Source organism: Phascolarctos cinereus, unplaced genomic scaffold (genome assembly GCF_003287225.1).
Source record: "Phascolarctos cinereus isolate Bilbo 61053 unplaced genomic scaffold, phaCin_HiC Scaffold_8;HRSCAF=390, whole genome shotgun sequence".
Lineage (NCBI taxonomy): Eukaryota > Metazoa > Chordata > Mammalia > Diprotodontia > Phascolarctidae > Phascolarctos > Phascolarctos cinereus.
The window spans coordinates 44509386-44530198 of NW_027556291.1; the positions used below are offsets into that span (position 1 = coordinate 44509386).

The 20813-nt window shown below is 38.0% G+C and overlaps 1 protein-coding gene across 5 annotated transcripts in view; it reads left to right on the forward strand.

Annotated features, from left to right (window-relative positions):
- MBNL3 (muscleblind like splicing regulator 3) overlaps window positions 1–20813 on the forward strand; it is a 163156-nt gene that overhangs the window by 23329 nt on the left and 119014 nt on the right. For 4 of the 5 annotated variants that reach the window (XR_002321241.2, XM_020969802.2, XM_020969809.2 and 1 more), the window contains exon 2: window positions 15898–15931. The exons of the other annotated variant lie outside the window; for it this stretch is intronic. The gene's annotated coding sequence lies outside the window, so the exon portion shown is untranslated. The remainder of the gene's footprint in view (window positions 1–15897; window positions 15932–20813) is intronic. 5 annotated transcript variants of the gene reach the window in all.

Genomic DNA, 20813 nt, shown 5'->3' on the forward strand with positions numbered 1-20813 from the left:
GGAGAGATACTTGGCTTCAGTCTTCAGAACAAATAGACAGAATTCTGGGAGCTAGCCCCCTAGAGAGAAGACGGGCAACATTGCAGTTACAGAGCAGGAGAAGAAGCAAACAGAACTAGGATGTGAAAGAGAGAATCTGGACTTTACCCTCTTACAACTGTGAGTCATTTGGACAGGGCTGGTCTCATAGGAAAGGGGTTACCTCTCTGGCAACCCCGAGTGCCTTCCAGGGAAATCTCAATGGGGTAGCACCAGGACTCAGCCCAATGGAGGTGGGGCAGAAATTTACCACAGGAAAAGAATATGTCTTATATGTTTATGGATTCCTGTGAGTCCTTTGTATTTTCGTGGGGTAAAATAAAGTGCTTCTGTATCTAGTATATCTAATGTTAGCTTGAGTATTTGCATAGGGGAGACCTAGACAGGAGCAAAATTTGGGAGCTCTTGGGAAAGCCCTGATTAGGGGCATATGCCAAAGAGAGTAATTTTTGAGAAGCCCTAAGATTGAGCCAAGTCTGTGAGAGCCCAGGTGCTGTGAGAGCCCAGGTGCTGAGACATAAGTCACATTTTTTTTTCCTTCAAATTAAGACTCCCACATTCCTTTTGACTCTAGGTAGAATACTGCAGTATTGAGTTTTGTAATAGAGGATCTAGAAGAAATCTTAGAATTCAGAACCTGCCTCTGATATCTACTAGCTTTGTGACCTTGGGCAAGTCACTTTACTTCTCTGTTTTCCTCATCGATGAAATGGGCAGGTTAGGGGGGAGGGTGGTGGACTAGATGGCCTCAGAGGTCTCTTCCACTTTTAAGGCTGTGATCCTGTAAGAGGAGGAAATTAAGGCTCAGATAGGGGGAGTGAGTCACCTGAGATTTCACAACAATTGGTGGCAGACCCCAGGACTCCTGATTCCTAGGCCAGTACTCTTTCCATTGACACCCACACAATACAGATTGAATAGCAGAGGGGGGAAAGTGAGACTTGTCCAATCGAATCTTCCCATGACCACCTGAAACAGTCAAGTTAATCAATACTTTTGCTTTCTCATTCATATCCATTGATAATCAGCTCTCCTCACAGAGTAGGTCTTCCCCAGATAACATTGGGCAGGGGGAGCAGGAGACAGGAATATGAATATTCTACCCCAAAGCATCAGGAATAAAAGGGAGGCTTTGTTATATTGCACTGTAGCCTGAACTGTTATTTCATGAAATTTTCCAAAAAGTTGATTATGTCAAGGATTACAGCTTGGATTCAGGCAATCTCAGGAGTAGCTTTTTCTGGATCAAGACAGAACTATGATGTATATGTATTTAGGGGAGAATTTGAGGGGGGTAAATTGTGCTTTCTTTGAAACATCTGGACTGGCCCATCTGCTTTATAGGCATTCACATTCCATTTAGAGAATTGTCTTCTGACTGTAATTGAATTCACTTCGCTGCCCTGAGCCTCAGTTTCCTCTGGGCCAGTCATTCAACAACCTCTCTGAGCCTCAGTTTTTTCATCTGTAAAATGAGCTTTGGACTAGGTGACCTCTAAGATTCCTTTCAGCCCCTGACTCTCTGATCCTGTAATCTGTGATAATGCTTGCACTCTCTACCTCACAGGGCTGCTTGCAAGGAAAGCTTTAAATTATGTTCCGAATGTCAGCTTGTTGTGCAGTCTAATATTTTGAGGAGTTAGCCTGTCGAAGTGTTTTCCATTCCTTCATAATGGTAATTCCTCATATTTATGGAGTACCCTACCGCCAAAGTGCTTTTCAGGCAAACTCAGCACTCTGTTACTACCTGTCGATTATCCAGGGGCTGTTATTTATCTGAGACTGGCTTCCAAGCTGCCCTCTCTCACCCAAACTCCACTGTCACTTGGTGCTTGAGGAATGCTAACCAATTTGGATGTTAGCCTAAGGAAGATAGACTGGCCTAAAGAAATCATATGCTGTTGTCTTTTTTTTTTTAAACAAAACCTTTTTATTGTTATCTTTTGCTTTAACATCACCTAAATTCCCCCCACTATCTCACTCCCTCATTCCTCTTAGTGAGACGTCTATATGACATTTTCAAAAACAAAATGGGGGGGAATGTATTCATTTGACTTAGTCTTCTTCCTTTTATCATAGGCAGTCAGAAATGGATTAAATTCTCAATCACATTTCTGTGAAGAAGATATACAGAAAGGTACTCTTTCTCTCTGAGAAATTAAGATCCAGAGGCATTGAGGGAGTACTTGGTCTAGTTCTATGTAGAGACATTAGGCTGGAAAAAAATTCAGATAATCATCAGTTTTAGAGCCAGAAAACCGACTTTAAAAGTCTTGTGGTCCAACTCCATCATTTCCTAGAGGAGGAAGCTAGAGTCCCAAGACATCAAAGTGACTTGCTCAAGGTCACATAGGAAGTCCATGACCTAGCTGGAATTTGAACCCTGGTCAGTCCAGGCCTCTGGTTCTTTGACCTTACTGTCATAAGCTCTTGTTCTACCTCAAAGCCTCTCCCTGACCTCTGTGAGGCCTTGGCGCCATTTCTCTGCTCTGCTGTCACATTCATTACTCCCACTCTGAACCTCTGCTTTGACAACTTAGCCAATACATCTCCTTTTGCTACTTCTTTTTTATCTCTACCTACTAGCTTCACAACTAGGTCATAAGTCCCTTGAGGGGAGGGGAAGGTGTCTTGGTGTCCCCACCACTTAGCTCAGTGTGCTACACACAGTAAATGCTCAATGAATAGTTGTTGACCTCAATGATGAAACCTAGATTATCCATCAGGTGACATTTCTCATCCTTATCTCTTGTATTAATGAAACAGTGTTTGCATAACTGTGTTGAAGTAGCATTCTAAGGATACAGTAGCTAGAAGGTGTTCAGAAAAAAATAACTCCTGAACAGATGCAAAAAAAAACACTTCAAAAAAAGAAGCTGGGGAATTTACAAAGGTCTAAACATGCATAGATTGTTCAATTCTTACTTATCAAAATTGTGATCAATCTTAATGTAATTAATTTATTTGAAAGACAACTCCAGCAGACATAGAATCACAGAGTTTGAAGCTAGATAACAGATTGTGTAGCCCCACCTCTACCAGAAGAACAAATCCCCTCCATAACATTCTCAACAAGTAGTCGTCCACCCTGCCTTTAACTGCTCACACCATTGGCGGCAAACTTGCCAGCCCACCAAGGCAGCCTGTCCCATTTTCAGGTAGTTATAATGGCCAGAAAGTTATCCCTTATATTGAGCCTAAATCTGGTGTTCCTTATCAACTTCTCATGGATCCCTTCTCATTTGCCGATGTCCCTACCCAAATGTGGTCACCTAAACTGAACTCTAGACCTGGGATGGAATTTTATGGATACCAGGTTACAATTTTGACTAACATTGGATTTATAATCCACCAAAGCAGAAATTCTTCACCTTTTTGCATCATGGTCTCCTTTGGCAGGCTGGTGAAACCTATGGATCCCTTCTATGGACTTCAGTATAATGTTTTTAAATGAATAAATAAAATACATTGGATTACAAAGGAAATCAATTATATTGAAACGATTATCGATTTTTTAAGTTCACGGACCCCAGGATAAGAGCCTCTACATTAAAGACTTATGGACACAGGTGTTTTTTTTTAAGTCACTGCTGTGGATAGAAAGCAAGCGATTTAGAAGTAAAAGGCATATTTAAGGAATGAACAACTGGTTAAAGAGACTGTCTTAGAATGGCATTTGGATCTCTGGACCACAGCATCAAATATAAGAATGACAGGTTCTTGGCCAGGGATGGAGTGCATGCAATGCAGGATGGGAAGAATGTATTTGCCTAGAGTATTACAAATTGAATCAAAGGAGCTTTACATTGAAAATTAGAGGGGAGGGATAAAATTGCTTTTTCTGTGTCGATCAAGTTAGGTACCACAGAAATTAGCTATCATCTTAGCTCTTCTACTTGCTACTCATTTGTCCTTAGGCTAGTTACTTCCCCTCTCTGGGCTTCAGTTCCTTAATATCATGAAATGAATCAGCAGGACTAAATGACTTCTAAAATCCCTTCCAGCTCTAAAATGCACCTATGTGGGACAAAGAACAGAATATGATGCTAGAAGTATATGTCCTATGCAAAATAAACAAGATGGGTGATGGGAGTAGGAAGATAGAGAATAACATTTTATGTTAAGAAGAGATATTTGTGAGGGAGAGAGAGAAAATTTAGAACTCAAAAATCTCATAGAAGTGAATGTTGAAAACTAAAAACAAATAAAAATTTTAAAAAATAAAAAAGAAGATATATTTATATGAGAAAATTGATGACAGGAGGAAGATAAAGTAGTAAGAAAGCAAGGTAGCCAGAATTTGGGTGAAGATTAGTGGAGACAAAACCAATTTTGTCAATGGAGAGTAATACAAGTCACCTGGCCAGAAAGAGAACATTGATGTGGGGTTTGGGAAACAAATCGTGAGCCTGAGACAGAGGGATGATATATTAGTAAGGGATTTCAAATAGCCAGACATCTACTGTTAGTCTCTTTCTCTACCCAAAGCAGAGTAGCTAATAACTTCGTGATAATTTTGTCCTTCAAACAGTACAGGAACCAACAAGGGGAAATCCTAGTCTGGTTCTGATTCTCACCAAAAAAGGAGGAACTGGTTGTTGGCATGGAAATGTTGGGAACCTTGCCAAGGAAGGGGTTGGGGAGTGAGTTAGAGTGAGCCAAAGCAATGGAAGAAAACTAAGGTCATCACAAAGGATAGTTGTGGTTTTCACAGCTATATTTGGGGAAGGAAGAGGATCAAAGCAGGGATAAGACTGATTCTTGAGGTGAATGGGGTGATGATAATGGACAATGGAGAAAAGGAATATCTGCTCAATTCTGATATTGCTTCTGTTTTCCTCACCAAGAACAGTCTGTGGAGTAGAAACCCAATAATATGTGTGGAGACATGGTATGAAAACGCCTAGCTGCACTTGATGAGTTTATCACCAGGCTCAGAGGAACTACATGGCAGGGTAGGAAGAACTAGTAGATATGATTGATGAGACACGGTCAGGATAAGAAGGGGGCTACCAGTGTGGAGAAGGGCATATATGATAATTTTCAAACAAGGAAAAGAGTGAAATCTGAAAATAAGAAAAAACAGTGATCTTGACTTGATTTCTTGGTGAGATTCTAGAGCATATTAGTAAAGGGATGGTTAGTAAACTTCTAGAAAAGGAAATGGCAATTACAAGGAGGAAAAAATAGGCATTTATATAGCACCTAGTGTATGTTAGTCACTCTGCTAAACCCTTTACAAATATTCTCATTTGATCCTCATGATAACCCTGTCAGGTAAGTGCTATTATTATCCCCATTTTACAAGAAACTGAGGTAAACAGGTTAAGTAACTTGCCCAGGATTACACAGCTAGTAAGCAGTCTGAGCCCTGATTTGAACTCCAGTCCTCCTGACTCCAGTACTCTGTCTGTCTGCTGTGCCACCTAGCTACATCTGGATGTCAAAGACCCTTTTCACACCCTAGTACCTTCCCTCTGTCGATTATTTCCTGTTTCTCCTGTATGTATTGCTTTGTATATATTTGCTTGCATGTTGCCTCCCCATGTTGACTGTAAGCTTCTTGAAGACAGGGACTGTCTTTTGCCTCTTTTTATATCCCCAATGCTTAGCACAGTGCCTGGCACATAGTAGGCACTTAATAAATGTTGATTGATTGTCCTTATTCTAGCTATATACAGCTATATAAATCAGTCAACAAGTGTATAGTGCCTGGAATGTACCAGGCACTGTGCTAGGTGCTCAGTATACAAAGAAAGGCAAAAACAGTCCCTCTCCTTAAGGAGCTTATATTTTCTCGATAACAAGTCTATTAGTGTGATCAAATCTGTGGCTAACCTAAAATATCTTAGACTTTGAGTCAGTTGTAGAGTGGTGACAAGAACACACTGGATTGATTTAAAACCAGAATACCCAGATTCAAATCCCAGCTTTTTTTTCTCATTGCTCCTTTGTCACTTCAGTTCTCCAGGCCTCAGTTTCCTTATCTAGTAAATGAGAATGATATTTTCCCCTACACTTGGGTCTTCTGTCACTCAGTATATATGTAGACATATTAGATATATTTACTAATAAGTAAATGGGTTAAATATAGCTCTTACTTGCAAGATCATTATTAATTTTTAATCACGGGAAGTTCCCTTAACCAAGATGTTCAAGTAGGAAATTTGTTGCTGTGGCTTAATCATAGGATTTAGAGATTCACCAAAAATATCGTCCCCAAACCCCCTTGCTGCAACCAGCTCAAAAAAGAATTGTCAAGTGCCAAGGTGAGAATTCTTTACAAAGAGGAAGCACATTCCCTGAGAGTTTGTAAAAATGAATAATAGGAGTAATATCAATCAGCTAGTATATTTTATTTTTCTCTGTTGGTGAGGCAATGGTGTTAAGTGACTTGTCCAGGGTCACACAGCTAGTGAGTATTATGTGTCTGAGGCTGGATTTGAACTCAGGTCCTCCTGACTCCAAGGCCAGAGCTCTATCCACTGCATCACCTAGCCACCCTCAATCAGCTACTACAATGGCATGCCCTTTTAACCATCCTTCTGGGTCCAAGAAGGTTGAGGCTTTGCCTTAGAATTTGGATCATGGGATCCTTGATCTAGAGCTACAAGAAAACTTGGAGTTCATCTACTCCAAACCCCTTCATTTTACAGATTAGGAAACTGAGGCTCAGAGAAGGAAAGGGACTTACCTAAGATCTCTTAAGGAATAAGTAGTCAAGCTAAAATTAGAACCCAGCTCCTTTCTCTCCAAATCCAATGTGTTCTTACCTTTTTCATATCCCTTGGGGAATCTTGACCTTCCTCCATTTCCACTGGTTCTCCTTCAATGCCTTGTGCCTTCCTTTACACTATATGTGTCTATATCTATATGCACAGAGGCATACCGAAACAGGTGCCAGCAAATGATGAGCTCCCCCTTAGGTCCTCCTAAAGATTTGTGTCCTTACAAGGGCTTTCCTGACTTGATTTGCCCAAATGTCAACCAGGCTCCTCAGAAAGAACAGAAATCACAGTGCGTTCTCCTGACCTGTAAGCCCTCTCACCTTGCCTAACACACAAGAATATGTATGAACAGAAGAGAAAACCCACACATAACATAAAGAACATATTATGGATGGAGAAAGTGAGGTGGCTGTATCAGTGTTTTTATTCCTGTGGATAATCCAGGGTCAAATTTAATTGCTGAAAGAATTATTATTGTAGTGAAAAGGACACTGGCTTTAAAAGTTAGGATTTGAGTCTTGCCTCCAACACCTTCAAACTGGTAGCTTAGGGCAAGTTCTTTCCCCTCTTTGACCCTCAGTCAGCCCATCTGTAAAATGGAGCCAATCATCCCTGCCTTATAAAGGAGGAAGCACATCCTCACATTCTTACTGTGTATATGATTCTGAGTAATTCACTTCATCTCCTTGGCCTCAGTTACCTCATCTGTAAAGTGTGTGTGTGTGTGTGTGTGTGTGTGTGTGTGTGTGTGTGTAAGTGGTGTACCAGATGTCCTCTAAGATTCCTTATAGCTCTAGAGGTATGATCCTATGACCTAACTCACAGGTTAATCTATTCTCCCCCATTTTACAGATGTGGAAATCGGCAAGCTATGTTTATTCCTTCTCTTATGCACTTACCATGTCCTGTTATATCTATGCTATAATTATTTGTGTATAGTTCCCATCCGCTACTAACCTGTGAACTCCATAAAAGGCAAGAGACTGTGTCTCATTTCTCTTTGTAACTCTATCAGGCCTAGCCCAATGCTGTGTATATGGTAAATGCTTAATAAATGTTGGTTGAATCAAATTGCTGCCCCGCATGTTCCTCAGGCAGCCTTGCCCTGCTGGATAGCCAGTGTATGCTTAAGGAATGGAAGCTAATTTTTACATTGGGCTGAGCAAGCCTCCTTAGAGATATAGCTGTGCTGTAAGTGAGTCACATAATGGTTCCCCAACCCCAACAGAACCACATTTTGTACTCTCTACCACATCAGGTTTTCTGGGCTTTGCCACCTGCTTCTCTATGTCAACCTATATGGTTAAGCCTAAGGTACCTTGGCTTGCAAATAGTCTCCATCCATAGCCCTGCACCTGACTCTCTATGTCACAGTCTCCCATCCCCCCATCTTCTGTTTCAACTGTTCTTTGGCCTATGGCCCAGGAAAACACCCAGGGGGAAAGGAACCCTGAGGTACAGTCCTTTCTCCGTTGCTTCCTTTCACCAATAATAAAAATGGCTGTTCACATTTGTATGGCACCTTAGTATTTACAAACCACTTTATATATTTTATCTCATTTGGTCCTTATAAAAATCTTGACATGTAAGTATTATTATTATTCTCATTATGTAGAATAGAAAAATGAGACCCATAGAGATTAAGTCATTTACCCAAGACCCTAGTAAGGGTCAGAAGTAGGATTTTAATACAGGTGCTCCTGACTCCAAGCCTAGAATTCTTCTACCATGCTATGGTACAATAGTAGTAGTAGTAGTAGTAGTAGTAGTAATCAGCATTGAGCTAGCATTTTAAAATTCACAAAGTGCTTTGCGTGTGTTATCTCATAGTAAGTGCTTAACAAATAGTATATATAGTAAGTGATTAATAGATGCTTTTTGGATTTTGAATGTCCCTAGGCTTTACCTCATGTTGTTCAGTCATTTTTCAGCTATGTCCAACTCTTTATGTGGTTTGCCATGTTCTTCTCCAGCTCATTTTACAGATGAGGAAACTGAGGCAAACTAGGTTAAGTCACTTGCTCAGGATCACAGAGCTAGTAAAGTGTCTGAGGCTGGATTTAGAATTTAGGAAGATGAGTATTCCTGATACTAGGCTCAGAACTCTATCCACTGAACCATCTATTTGCCCTTAGGATTCACTTCATAGTAACTGTGATTTTCAATCCTAAGAATTTCAACAAAATTGAAAAAAAATGAGATTGAAAAGTTATGTCCTAAATAAATAGCTTACTGTTATTATAGGTGACAAAAGTGATTTGCCCAAGGAAGGTGGTAGAGTTCCTATTAGTACCCAAGTCTTGGTGTCTCTTAGCAAGCAGGAACCTAGGACTTCAAGCTAGAAGGGAGATTGGAAGTCATCTAGATTCAACCTCTTCATTTAAAAGATGAGGAAACTGAGGCTCTAGGTTTTTAAGCAACCTTCCTAAGGTCACACACCTAGCAAGTGACAGGGTCAGGATTTGAACCCCGAATGTAAACCCAGCCCTCTCCATTGCACTGTATGCTTCGCCCTGGGCTTCCCATGGAGTGTTTCCATGCCCTTTTCTGGCTTCATTCCTTTCCTCCCATTTTCCTTGCTAATTCTGCCTTCTTGCTGCCAGCCAGCTCTCAAATTGCAGGATGGCATCTTTCTGGCATCAGCGCTTTTTGCGAGTAGCCTTGTCTTACCCCTTGCACGCTCAGTGTGCAGTTGGCTAGCCAATGCAATAGGACACTTCTGACCGTGCTCTTTAGCTGATACTGTACAGTTCCAGTTTAATGAGGAAAAAAGGGAGGTATCACACAAATGGCCCTCAATTTACCTGCTAACAGAATGCCCATTAAATTATTATTTTTCATGAGTTTGGTCTTGCTTCTGAATTTTCTGTAGAGGTTAGAAACGGAAGCCCTTTCATTCTGTCATGGGCTTTTTATTTGACTTAACTTCGGTGTACGTGGCAGACCTCCTGGCTTTTAGCTCAGTGTTCTAATGTAAGTATCAATCTTGATCAGAAGATAAATAAGTTTATGTAAACAGTCCTTCTCCAAAATTGATTTCAGCCACCATGTGTTTCTCCCACCCAGAGTTCTAAACTACAGTGAAGTCTCATCTTCAACAGGAGAAACAGACAGAAAATTCTGTTTTCTGTGTGTTTAAAGTTCTAGTTTCCCCAGTCAGACTACGACAGCTAATTGGGAAAGAACACTGGACATAGAGTCCAAAGACCTGGATTCCAATCCTGGCTCTGCTCCTCTCTGAGCCTCTATTTCCTCATTTGTAAAATGAAGCGCTTTGGACTAGATGACTTTTGACTTATAAGACTTTCAGTTAAAAATCTATGCCCGTATATTATGTTATCCATTAGGGAAACCCCTCCACAGACACAAATGAGCAACTTCTTTGTAATTTAGAGTCTCAGAGAGTTGCTTGTGGTGCAACTTAAAGAGTGTTGCTTGAGGTTAAGTGATGTGACAGGCTTGCTCAGATTAGAATGCTCAGGGTAGGACTTGAACCCAGGTATTCCTAACTCCAAGGTCAATCTTTCAATCACTGTACTATCCTGCCCTCACTTTGCACAAAGATATCCATCATGATTTCCCAGCAAATTCTAACCATTCCTGTGAAAGAAGATAGAGTTGTCAGCAGGAGACCAAGTTTCAGGGATCATAGATTTTGAGTTGAAAGAGACCTCAGAGGTCATTATAAGGAAACTGAGGCCCAGAGAGATGACTTGCCCATGGTCACATGGGTAAGTAAATGGCAAAGCTGAGATTGGAACTCAGGCCTTTGAACTCCAAATTCCTTCTCTGTCACCTTGAAGTAGGTGGCTCACCTCAACTGGACTGTAATCTCCGTGAAAGCAGAATCTTACGCTTCTCTTGTATGCCCCATGTATGCTCTCTTGTAGGCCACCCCATGGCTTAGCCTGGGGCTAGATACACAGTACAGAAGGAGAAAGAAGCGAAATTGATCTTCCCTAGTACTCTTTTCCTTTAAGGGAGCTTACAGTGCAAGAAGTCCCACTTCAGCACTCCTGACACCTAGCCTTACTGGAATACCTCTAGTGATGGGGAATTCACAACCTAATGGGGCAACCCATTTCTTGACAGGGCAGCAAAAAGTTCTTCCTTATATTTAGCTAAAATATCCCTTCCTGTAACTTCCATCCACTACCCTGGTTCCGCAGTGATGGGCCATGCAAGACAAGTCTGCTGGAAGCCATTCCGTTCTAACTTCATCCTCCTTCCCCTCCCCCAGCTGTGCTTCTTAGTGAAAACAGCAAAGTTTTTGAATTGCAGAACAATGGGATGAATATGGAGCCCAGGAGACACCAAATCCTCCCTTGAGCAGAAAGCCTTTTTGAGCTACTTTTCATCGAGAAAGAGGGAGGGAGAAGGTGAGAGAGAGACAGAGAGAGAGAGAGAGGAAAATTAATTTTTAAAAACTTCCTTTTGTATCTGTCATCGATCATGCCAAACTCCACTGCATTTACTCAAGGCTTCTAATTTCTTTAGGCCTCTGCTTTAAAAAAAAAAAAAAGATTCCTTTTGTCTCTGGACAGGCTTGGTTTTTATTGCCCATTGATCCAGTTTCTGCTTGCTTCTACCACCTTGAAGCAGTGCCCTTTATTTGGCCTCTAGAACCCTTTTAGCCATCTCATTAACTGATGGTGCTAATAACTGGATAGGTTTTAGTACAGTCCCAGCAGATGCTCTTACATCAGCCATATAGTCTCTCCCTGGGGGCTTCTTTACTCTTACTCATCCTAGACCTTTGCACTCTCCTAGTCTGAGTTCACGGGAATGGCTGCTGTGGCTGGAATAAAGCCCCAAAGTAGGAAATGTGCAATTCCACTTGACCTTTTACCTTTGGTCATTTTGTTCAAATGCCAAGTAGCAACCAGCACATATTCTTTCCTCTGACTGGCCTGTCTCTGCTACCAATATTGCTACCAATCTATCAACCACAAGCATTTTTTAAGCATCTGTTATGTACCTGGTTGTGACCTTGGACAAATTGCTGCCCTTCTTTGGGACTCAATTTCCCCATCTGTCAAAGGAGAGCATTGGTGCTAGATCATCCCTAGGGTCCCTTTCATTTCTGACATTGTGTGACCCTTCAATAAGTAATGTTTTCTTTTAAACAAACTTCTATTGAATGCCTATCAGGGATCAGGCTTGTTAAACTGGTAACATTGAAATTCCATTTCTTTAATATCCAGAGATGGACAGATATCTGTGATTGACAGGTTTGCTTTTTGTGTGCCCAATGTGTATGGGGCATATGGGGCATACCATCACTCTCTAGGTTTTAATATTCAATCCAATGTCATGCTAGCTGGTGAGGTAGTGAGGGCTCCATCACAGGGTGTATTCAGATAGCAGCATTTTGTAGAGGAGATTCCTTTTCAGGTAGAGAGGTATAATAGAACAAGTACCAGCCTTGGAATCAGTAAGACTTGGGCTCGGAAACCACCTTAACACTAGCTATGTAACTCTGACCAAGTCACTTAAACTCTGAGCCCCAGTTTCCAAATTTGTAAAATGGGCTAATATTAGTACCTACCTCAACGGTTGTTCTGAGGTTCAAATATGATGACAGATGTTAAGTGTTTTACAAACCTTAAATGTCAATGTATGTCTATGTAAATGTCAAGCATTATTATTAGTCAAATATGAATTGGACCAGATGGCAACAATTAAACTTTGTCTGTGTCCAAAAGTGGCATTGATTCTCAAAGGATGATAATCTGCCACCTTTGGGAAGATGAAATTCAATTCCCACATCCATGAAGATACCACTCATTGATCATGTGCTCCCTTGTAGTATTTATCTTCTCCTGTGTTGGTCTGGCCAACTACACTATAAGTTTCTTGAGGGTAGGAAGCATTTCTTAAACTTCTTTGTATCTCCCATAATACCTATGACTGCCTTGTGATGAGTAAGGTTGAAAAAATAGCTAGAATTATAAAATGTCCCGACTTATATAAATCAATGAATCAGTAAGCATTCGTTGAGCACTTTCTGTGTGTCAGGCATGGAGCTGGGCCTGGGAGATACGATGACAGAAATGAGTTTCTAGGAACTTCTGTTCTATCAGGAAAGACAATGGATATATACAAAATAAATACAAGGGGATTGAGGGCTGAGGGTGAGTGGGGAGGAGTCAGCAGCAGCAGTAGGGGATCGGAAAAGAGGAAGGTAGCCCTTAAACTGAGGTTATAAAATTAAAATTTTTTTTTATTATTCTGACCTTGATGAACACTAAAAAAAGAAAAGATTTCCATATGCTAAGAACAGGAAAAGAGCATTACTTATGAAACCATGAATACTCAATTCAGCATTACTCCAAAATCATCTTGCTTATCTGTATTGTTCTTTGAATCTCCTTCTGATCTCCTCTGTTTATCTTCATTAAATGCTTCATTGATGCTCTTGTTTATTCCTTTTTTTTTTTTTTACATTGCTCTCACTAGTCTCTGCCCCACTGCCTCCTGAAACAAAGCAAAACAATCCTTCCTTGTAACAGGTTAGCAAAATCAAGCAAAGCAAATCTACACATTTCCATGTCCAAAGCGTATGTCTTACTTTGCACCTCTAGTCCACCATCTTTCTGTCAAGAGGAGGAAATCATAATTTCCCTAGATCCCAGGCACTTATCCTTAGAACAAAGAGGATGGACTCATTGACCCTGTAGGTCCCATTCTATTGTCAGTCCACCATCTTATGCTTAGTCCTCAGTCCTTTGGAGTTGGGTTTGTTCATTACATTGATCCAAGTCCTAAGTCTCTCAAAGTTGTTTTTCTTTATGTTTCAGTAATTATATAATTTCTTGGTTCTGCTCACTTCGCTGAATCAGTTCATTCTAGTCTTTCCAGGCTTCCCTGAATTCATCCCTTTTGTGATGCCTTACAAGGCAATAATAATATTCTATTATATCCATGTAGCATAATTCATTCAACCATTTACCAATTGATGGGCACCCCCTTAGTTTCCAGTTAATTGCTACAACAAAAAGCGCTGCCAGTAAATAATTTTTGTACCTATTGGTCATTTCCCTCTTTCTTTTATCTCTTTGAGATATGCACTTTTTTTTTTTAGCGTAAATACAAATTGCTTTCCAGAATGGTTGGACTGATTCATGGCTCTACCAATTAGTGTCCCTTTCCTCCCACATTCTCTCTAATAACTGTCATTTTCCTTTATTGGCATCTTTGCCTATCTGCTATGTGTGAGGTGGAACCTCAGAGTTTTCATTTTTACTTCTTTCATTTTTAGTTACTTAGAACATTTTTTCATATGGTTGCTGTTAGCTTGCTCTTTATCTTTTAGCAATAACAATTTACATTTACATAACACTTGAAGGTATATGAAGAACTATATATATTATCTCATTTAATCCTCACAATAGCACTGGAGGTAGGTGCTATTAATATATTTCAATTTTACAAATAAGAAAACTGAGACAGTTCTAATGACACAGATAGTAAGTGTCTGAGGCAGGACAAATGCCAGTTCATAGCCTTAGATATATGCCTTTTGTTCTTATATTTCAAAATCAGATATCTGTATGGCTTGTATGTAATGTGTTATCAGAGAAACTTACTGCAGATATTTCCCCCCCAGTTAACAATTCCCCTTCTAATTTCAGTTGCATTGGGTTTTTTGGGAAGTTTGTTTTTGTTTTGTTTTTGTGTGCAGAAGCCTTTCAATTTTATGTAATAAAAATTGTCCATATTATCTCCTGTTATACTCTCTAACACTTGTTTGGTCAAGAACTCTTTCCCTCTCCATAGTTGTAAAAGGTACCTCCTTCTCCATTCCTCCCATTTGTATGTCTAGATCATTTATCCATTTGGAGCTTATTGTGGCATATGATAGGAGATGTTGGTCTAAGCCCACTTTCTGCTACACTTCTTTCCAGTTTTCCTAATGGTTTTTGTCCAGTAGTTAGTCCTTACCCTAGTAGTTATTGGGGACTTTGGGTATATTGAACACTGTGCTATCATTTTGCTTTGCTTTTGGATTTTATGTTTCTAATATGTCCCACTAATCATTTTTTCTATTTTTTTAAACTAGTATCAAATAGTTTTGATAAGTACTGCTTTGTAATGTAGTTTGATGCTTTGTACTCCCAGACTCCCTTCAGTCTCCCTTTTTTTTTTTTGGCGTTATTTCCCTTGAGATTCTTGAACTTTTATTCCTCCAGAGGAATTTTGTTATTTTATTTTTGGCTCTCTAACATTTTGGAAATTTGGCATAGCAAGGAATAAATAAATTAGTTTAGGTAGGTTTCATTTTTATCATTCTTAACATAGCTCAACTATGAACAATTACCCTATTATTTAGGTCTGTCTTTGTGTAAAAAGTGTTTTGAAATCATATTCATTTTTATGTGTGCCTTGGTAAGCAGGATTCCCCCAAATTTTATACATATTGTAGTTATTTTTAATGGAATTTCTTTCTGTCTCTTCCTGCTGGGTTTCGTTGATAATATATAGAAAGCAAGTGATTTGTATGGGTTGATTTTCTGTACTGCTGCTTTGTTTATGTTAGTGACTGTTTCACTTATTTTTTAGTCGAATCTCTGGGGCTCTGTAAATAGACTATCATATCATGTGAAAAGGGGATAATTTTTTTCTTTTTGTCTATGCTTATTCCCCCAATTTCTTTTTCCAATCTTGTTAATAATAGTTAGTATTTCACTGTATAAAATAATAGCTGTGATGATAAACATATTTACTTTATCCTTGTTTTATTGGAAAGGCCATAGTGTTTCTACACTACATGTAAGGCAAATGCTTGCTTTTAAGTAGATACTGTTTATCATATTAAGGAAAGTCCATTTGTTTCTATGATTTTTAATATTTTTAACAGAAAGAGGTATTGTATTTTGTCAAAAGTTTTTTATTGACATAATCATATAATTTTTTCTTGTTTTGTTATTAATATGGCTTATTATGCTTATTGTTTTCCTAATATTGAACTAAATCATCATTCCTGGTATAAATCCAGGTTCTACTGTACCAACTTTTTAACATGTTTCTATATAACCTTTTTGTTAATATTTTATTCTGTATTTTGTGTTGATATTAATTAGGAATATTTGTCTATAGTTTTTTTCTGCTTTGTCTCTCCTTCTTTTAGGTATCAAGACCATATTTGTCTCAGAAGGAATTTGGTAGGATCTTTTATTTCTCTATTTTGTGAATAGTATGTGTAATATTGGAATTAATAGTCTTTGAATATTTGATAGAATTCATTTGCAAATCCATTTGGTCCTGGATTTTTTTTCCTTTCAGAAATCATTTATGGATTGTTTAATTTATTTTCCTGAGATTGTGGCATTTAAATTTTTCAAGAATCTATGTATTTTATGTATTTTAACATGCTCATTTATTCCATTTTATTTATCAATTTTGTTGTTATATAATTGGGAAAATACTTTCTAATAATTTCCTTTACTTCATAATTTTTTCTGAATTCTCTTTTTTTCATTTTTGATACTGATAACTTGATTTTATTCTCTCTTTAAAAAAAAGATAAAATAAGCTAACAGTTTGTTATTATGTCTTTTTCAAAAAAAAAAAACAAAACCAAACAACTCCTAGTTTTATTTATCAGTATAGTGGATTGTTTTTTGCTTTAAATTTTTGAAATTTTATATTTTTGTGTTTAGTTGATTAAAAAATAATAATTTGTGGCTTCTCTAGTGTTTTTCCCCAGTTGCATGTCCAATTCATTAATTTGTTCTTTTCCTCTTTTGTTGATGAAAGTATTTAGTGAAAAAAATTGTAGCTAATAGCCACTTTTGATACATCCTCATTGTCATTTTCTTTTATGAAATTATCTAATGATTCTTTGATTCTTCTTTTGGCCCATCAGTTTCTTAGGATTGTTATTTAGTTTCCATTTAGGTTTGAGTCCTTTCTTAAAATCCTTCTATTGATCAGAATTTTTATTGAATTGTGATCAGCAAATGATGTGTTTAATATTTCTTCCATTCTACATTTGTTTATGAGGTTTTTATGGCCTAGTGCACGGTCAGTTTTTGTAAAGGTGTCATGCAAAGCTCAGAAATATGTATGTTCCTATCTGTGTCCATTCACAAATTGACAGAGATCTATCACATTTGACTTTTCTAAAGATATAGTCAGTTCTGTTTCCTCTGTGTGCTCACCACTCAAAGAAGACGAGTACTGAAAAAGAAAGAATGTGATCAACATTAGTGATCTGTTATTGAAATGATATGCTTTCCACTTCCCTTCCTTTCTTCCCTTTGCCCCAGCCCTGAACACTGGCTTTATACTTTATTTCTTACTTTATAATCCTCTCTTTGAAGTTGAACTTTATTTTGCTCACGATTATTACCACTCTGACTCCCACCCTCCCTTTCAAATCTCCCTCTCCCCTTTACCTATGCCTGCCTGTTTCTTTCCTGGGATTAGTATATCACTACACCAAATTCTTTGTGTGTTTTTGTGTATATATGTGTGTGTTCAAAGCTCCTTGATCCAGTTCTTGTAGGAGTGAAATATATGTATTTCCCATTCACCCCAGCAATTTTTCCTTGTTTGTATACTCTTCATGCATCCCAGTTACGAGAAATAGTAAGTTCCACTCTTATTCTACATTTCTTCCCTAGTGTATTCCTTTTCCTCTCCATTTTCTTTTATCTCTTAAGGTAAAACAAAACTAACCTCGGTTCCTTCATTTGTTTCATTTAATTCCTTCTGTGACCCTTGAAGACACTAGGATTATGAAGGGTCATTTGTCTGTTCTTTACCTATAAATGCACTTTATCATTATTTAAGCCCCTTCTGGTTTCACAAATGCTTTTACTTTTCTAGGTTTCTTTTAACTTCTGTGTTTGCAATTCAGTATTTCTACTCTGCTCCGGTTTTTTCATCAGGAATGCTTGAAAGTTTTCTTTTCCATTAAAGGTTCCTTTTTCTTCCTCATAAGATCATACTCAGTGTTTCAGGGTAAGTTATTCTTCGTTGCAAGCCTTTGGTCTTTTGCTTTTTGGAATATCATATTCCATGATTTTCTCTCATTTATAATATTTGCAGTATAGTCTCATTGATCCTTGGTACTTGAATACTTCTTTCTGAATGCTTTTGTAGTACTTTTTCTTTGACCCAGAAGCTCTGGATTTTAGCTGTGCCATTTCTGGGAGTTTTCATTTTGTGTTTCTTTCAGGAGGTGACTGATAGATTTTTTTCTAGTTTTACTTTGCCCTCTGATTCTAGTAAATCTAGGCAATTTTCAATTAGGATTTATTGAAACATGGTATCCAGGCTTTAAAAAAAAAGTTTTTGGTCATGATTTTCAGGAATCCAATGCCTTAAATTATTTCTCAACCTGTTTTCCAGGTCAGTTGTTTTTGATAGTATATACCTTACATTTTCTTTTGATTTGATTCTAATTATTCTTGTTTCCTCATCTGGGGAGTTCCCTATACCAACAAAATAGCTTCAGTCCTTACCACCTATTCTTTTTTTTTTTTTTTTTGCTTTTAGGCAATTGGGGTTAAGTGACTTGCCCAGGGTCACACAGCTAGTAAGTGTCAAGTGTTTGGTCTGAGGCCGGATTTGAACTTGGGTCCTCCTGACTTTAGTGCTGCTGCTCTATCCACTGGGCCACCTAGCTGCCCCCTTACCACCTATTCTTGTTGCCTCATGGAGTCATTGAGTCCTGTTACTTGGGTAAGGGTTTCCACCTTCTGTTCTAAACTATTTACTATCCTTCTAATTATTCTTTATTCCAGAGCTCTTGTTTCACTTGTAATTCCATTTAGAAAAAATCTCCTGCTTCATTTTTCCAGATACCTTTGTAGTCCTTCTGGCCATGTCATTCTTTCCTCTGATGTTGTTCCTTGTATTTCTTGATCATTATTAAATCTTGTGCCTTCGTTAGGTCATTTCTATTGTATATATTGGAGAGTTGGGCTCCTCTATGCCTTATGACCTTTCATGTTGCCATCTTACCCCAAAGTCTCCTGAAACTCAAGTTTTGAAGGAAACTAGGGATCCTAAGAAATGGGAGTGAGGAAAGAGTGCATTCCAGGAACAGGAGACAGCCAGTGCATTACATCTAAGCCCCACATGTTTTTTTTTCAGAGATGGTAACTGAAACCAGAGAATCAAAAGTGATTTTCCCCAAATCACACACAATTCAGTAGTGGCAAATCTGGGTCTATGACCCAGTTATTATGATTTTTTTCCATGATACTCTGTCAGTTGGATGACAAACTGGGTTCTTACTGACCTTAATAAGACCACAGAGCAACTAACTTAATATTTGGTCTCAGAATTGGTAGAAATCTAGGGCAGAAAAAAAAATATTTTTTTACATGAATGACTATAATGTAAATGATAATTAGCATCATCATACAGTTTAGACTTCTGCTGTTGTCACTAACTCACAATTTTGTGCAAATTATCTTACAATGGGGGCAGTTTGCAAAGTTTGATCTCAGCTTGTACAGGAAAAAAATAGGGAAGCTTCAGCAGATTTTCAGCTTAGCTGTGCAGACTAAAGAAAAAAAAATCCATCTCCCCATCCCAATCCCCTAGTTTAGGAATAGATGTTTTCTTTTTTTTTTTTCTTGTTAAAGCTTAATAAAAGTTTCCTCATTAAGGAATCCTCCAGGTCCAGATTGAATTCAGTTCAATTCACAAAACTTTATTCAGCGCCTACTAAGTGCAAGGTCCTGCACTGAGTTCTGGGGATACAAAGACACAAAGGAAACAGTTCTTGCTTTCAGGAAGTTGTTAAACTGAATGCACCATTTCCCATTAAGCATGCACAGGGTACAGCTTCCTAGACATCCACGACTCAGGCAGCCCTTACAGACAACTGCCTGAGCAAAAACAGCTGACCTTTCTATGGCACTTTAAAACTTGCAAAGTGCTTTGCATACATTATTTCATGGGATCCTCACATGAGGAATAAAAGGTCTAGAATATCAATAGAAATAATTAGAAAGAATATAAATGAAGGAAGGAATGGAATTTTATTAATTCTATTAATTAATTAGAACTTTATTAAAAAGCAATAATCATCCAAATTATTTGGTCCTGATTAAAAACCAGAAAAATCAATTCAGACTAGATAAATGAACAAGAAAAAGGCTGTTGAAAATAATTGTAAATTGTAAAAAAATTGAAAATAATTTGATATCCCCGAGAACAAATTAATGAGAGAAGTACTACATTTTTGACACGTACTGATTGGAAAACTAGACAGCAGTTTGGCAGAAATTAGAGTTAGACCAAGATCTTACACCATATACCACAATGAGTTCAAAATGTATATGAGACCTGAATTTAAAAGGTTACATCATTTTTTAAAATTTAGAAAAGAATGAACTTAAGTATCTTTCACAACTATGACTAGGGGAAGAATTCTTAATAAAACAAAGGATAGAGGATTTCATAAGATAGAAACTAGACAATTTCAGTTGTAGAAAATTTACATTTTTGCACAATAAGATCAATGAAGACAGCATTAGAAAATAAATAATAGAGTGGGGAAAATATTAATATCAAATAATCAGTAAATAAAATAATATCCAGGTTACATAGGGAATTGACGCAAACAGTAATAGCCATTCCAATAGATAAGTGGTTAAAGGATATGAACAGATTTCAAAAGAAAAATTTACAAATTATAAATGATTATTTCAAAAATGTCCTTAAGACTACTAATTGTAAGAGAAGTGAAAAAAATTTTAAACTCCAGAGATTTACCTAACACCCTGAAAATTGGAAAAGATGACACGCACCTCCTCTCCCAGTGAAAAGGTTGGAGGGGCTATGGGAATACAGACACACTAATACACTGTTGAAGGAACTATGAATTAGTCCATTATATTCTGCATGTTAGTTTGTAATCATGCAGAAAAAATGAATAAATTATCTATACCAGAGGTATCAAGCATATGGCCTGCAGCACTCTCTAGTGGGGCTTGGATGAGATTCAAATGAAATTAGGAAATAATTAACAAAATAAAAATACAATAAAACATAGAAAATATTAATATGTGGTTTTCTAAGCCA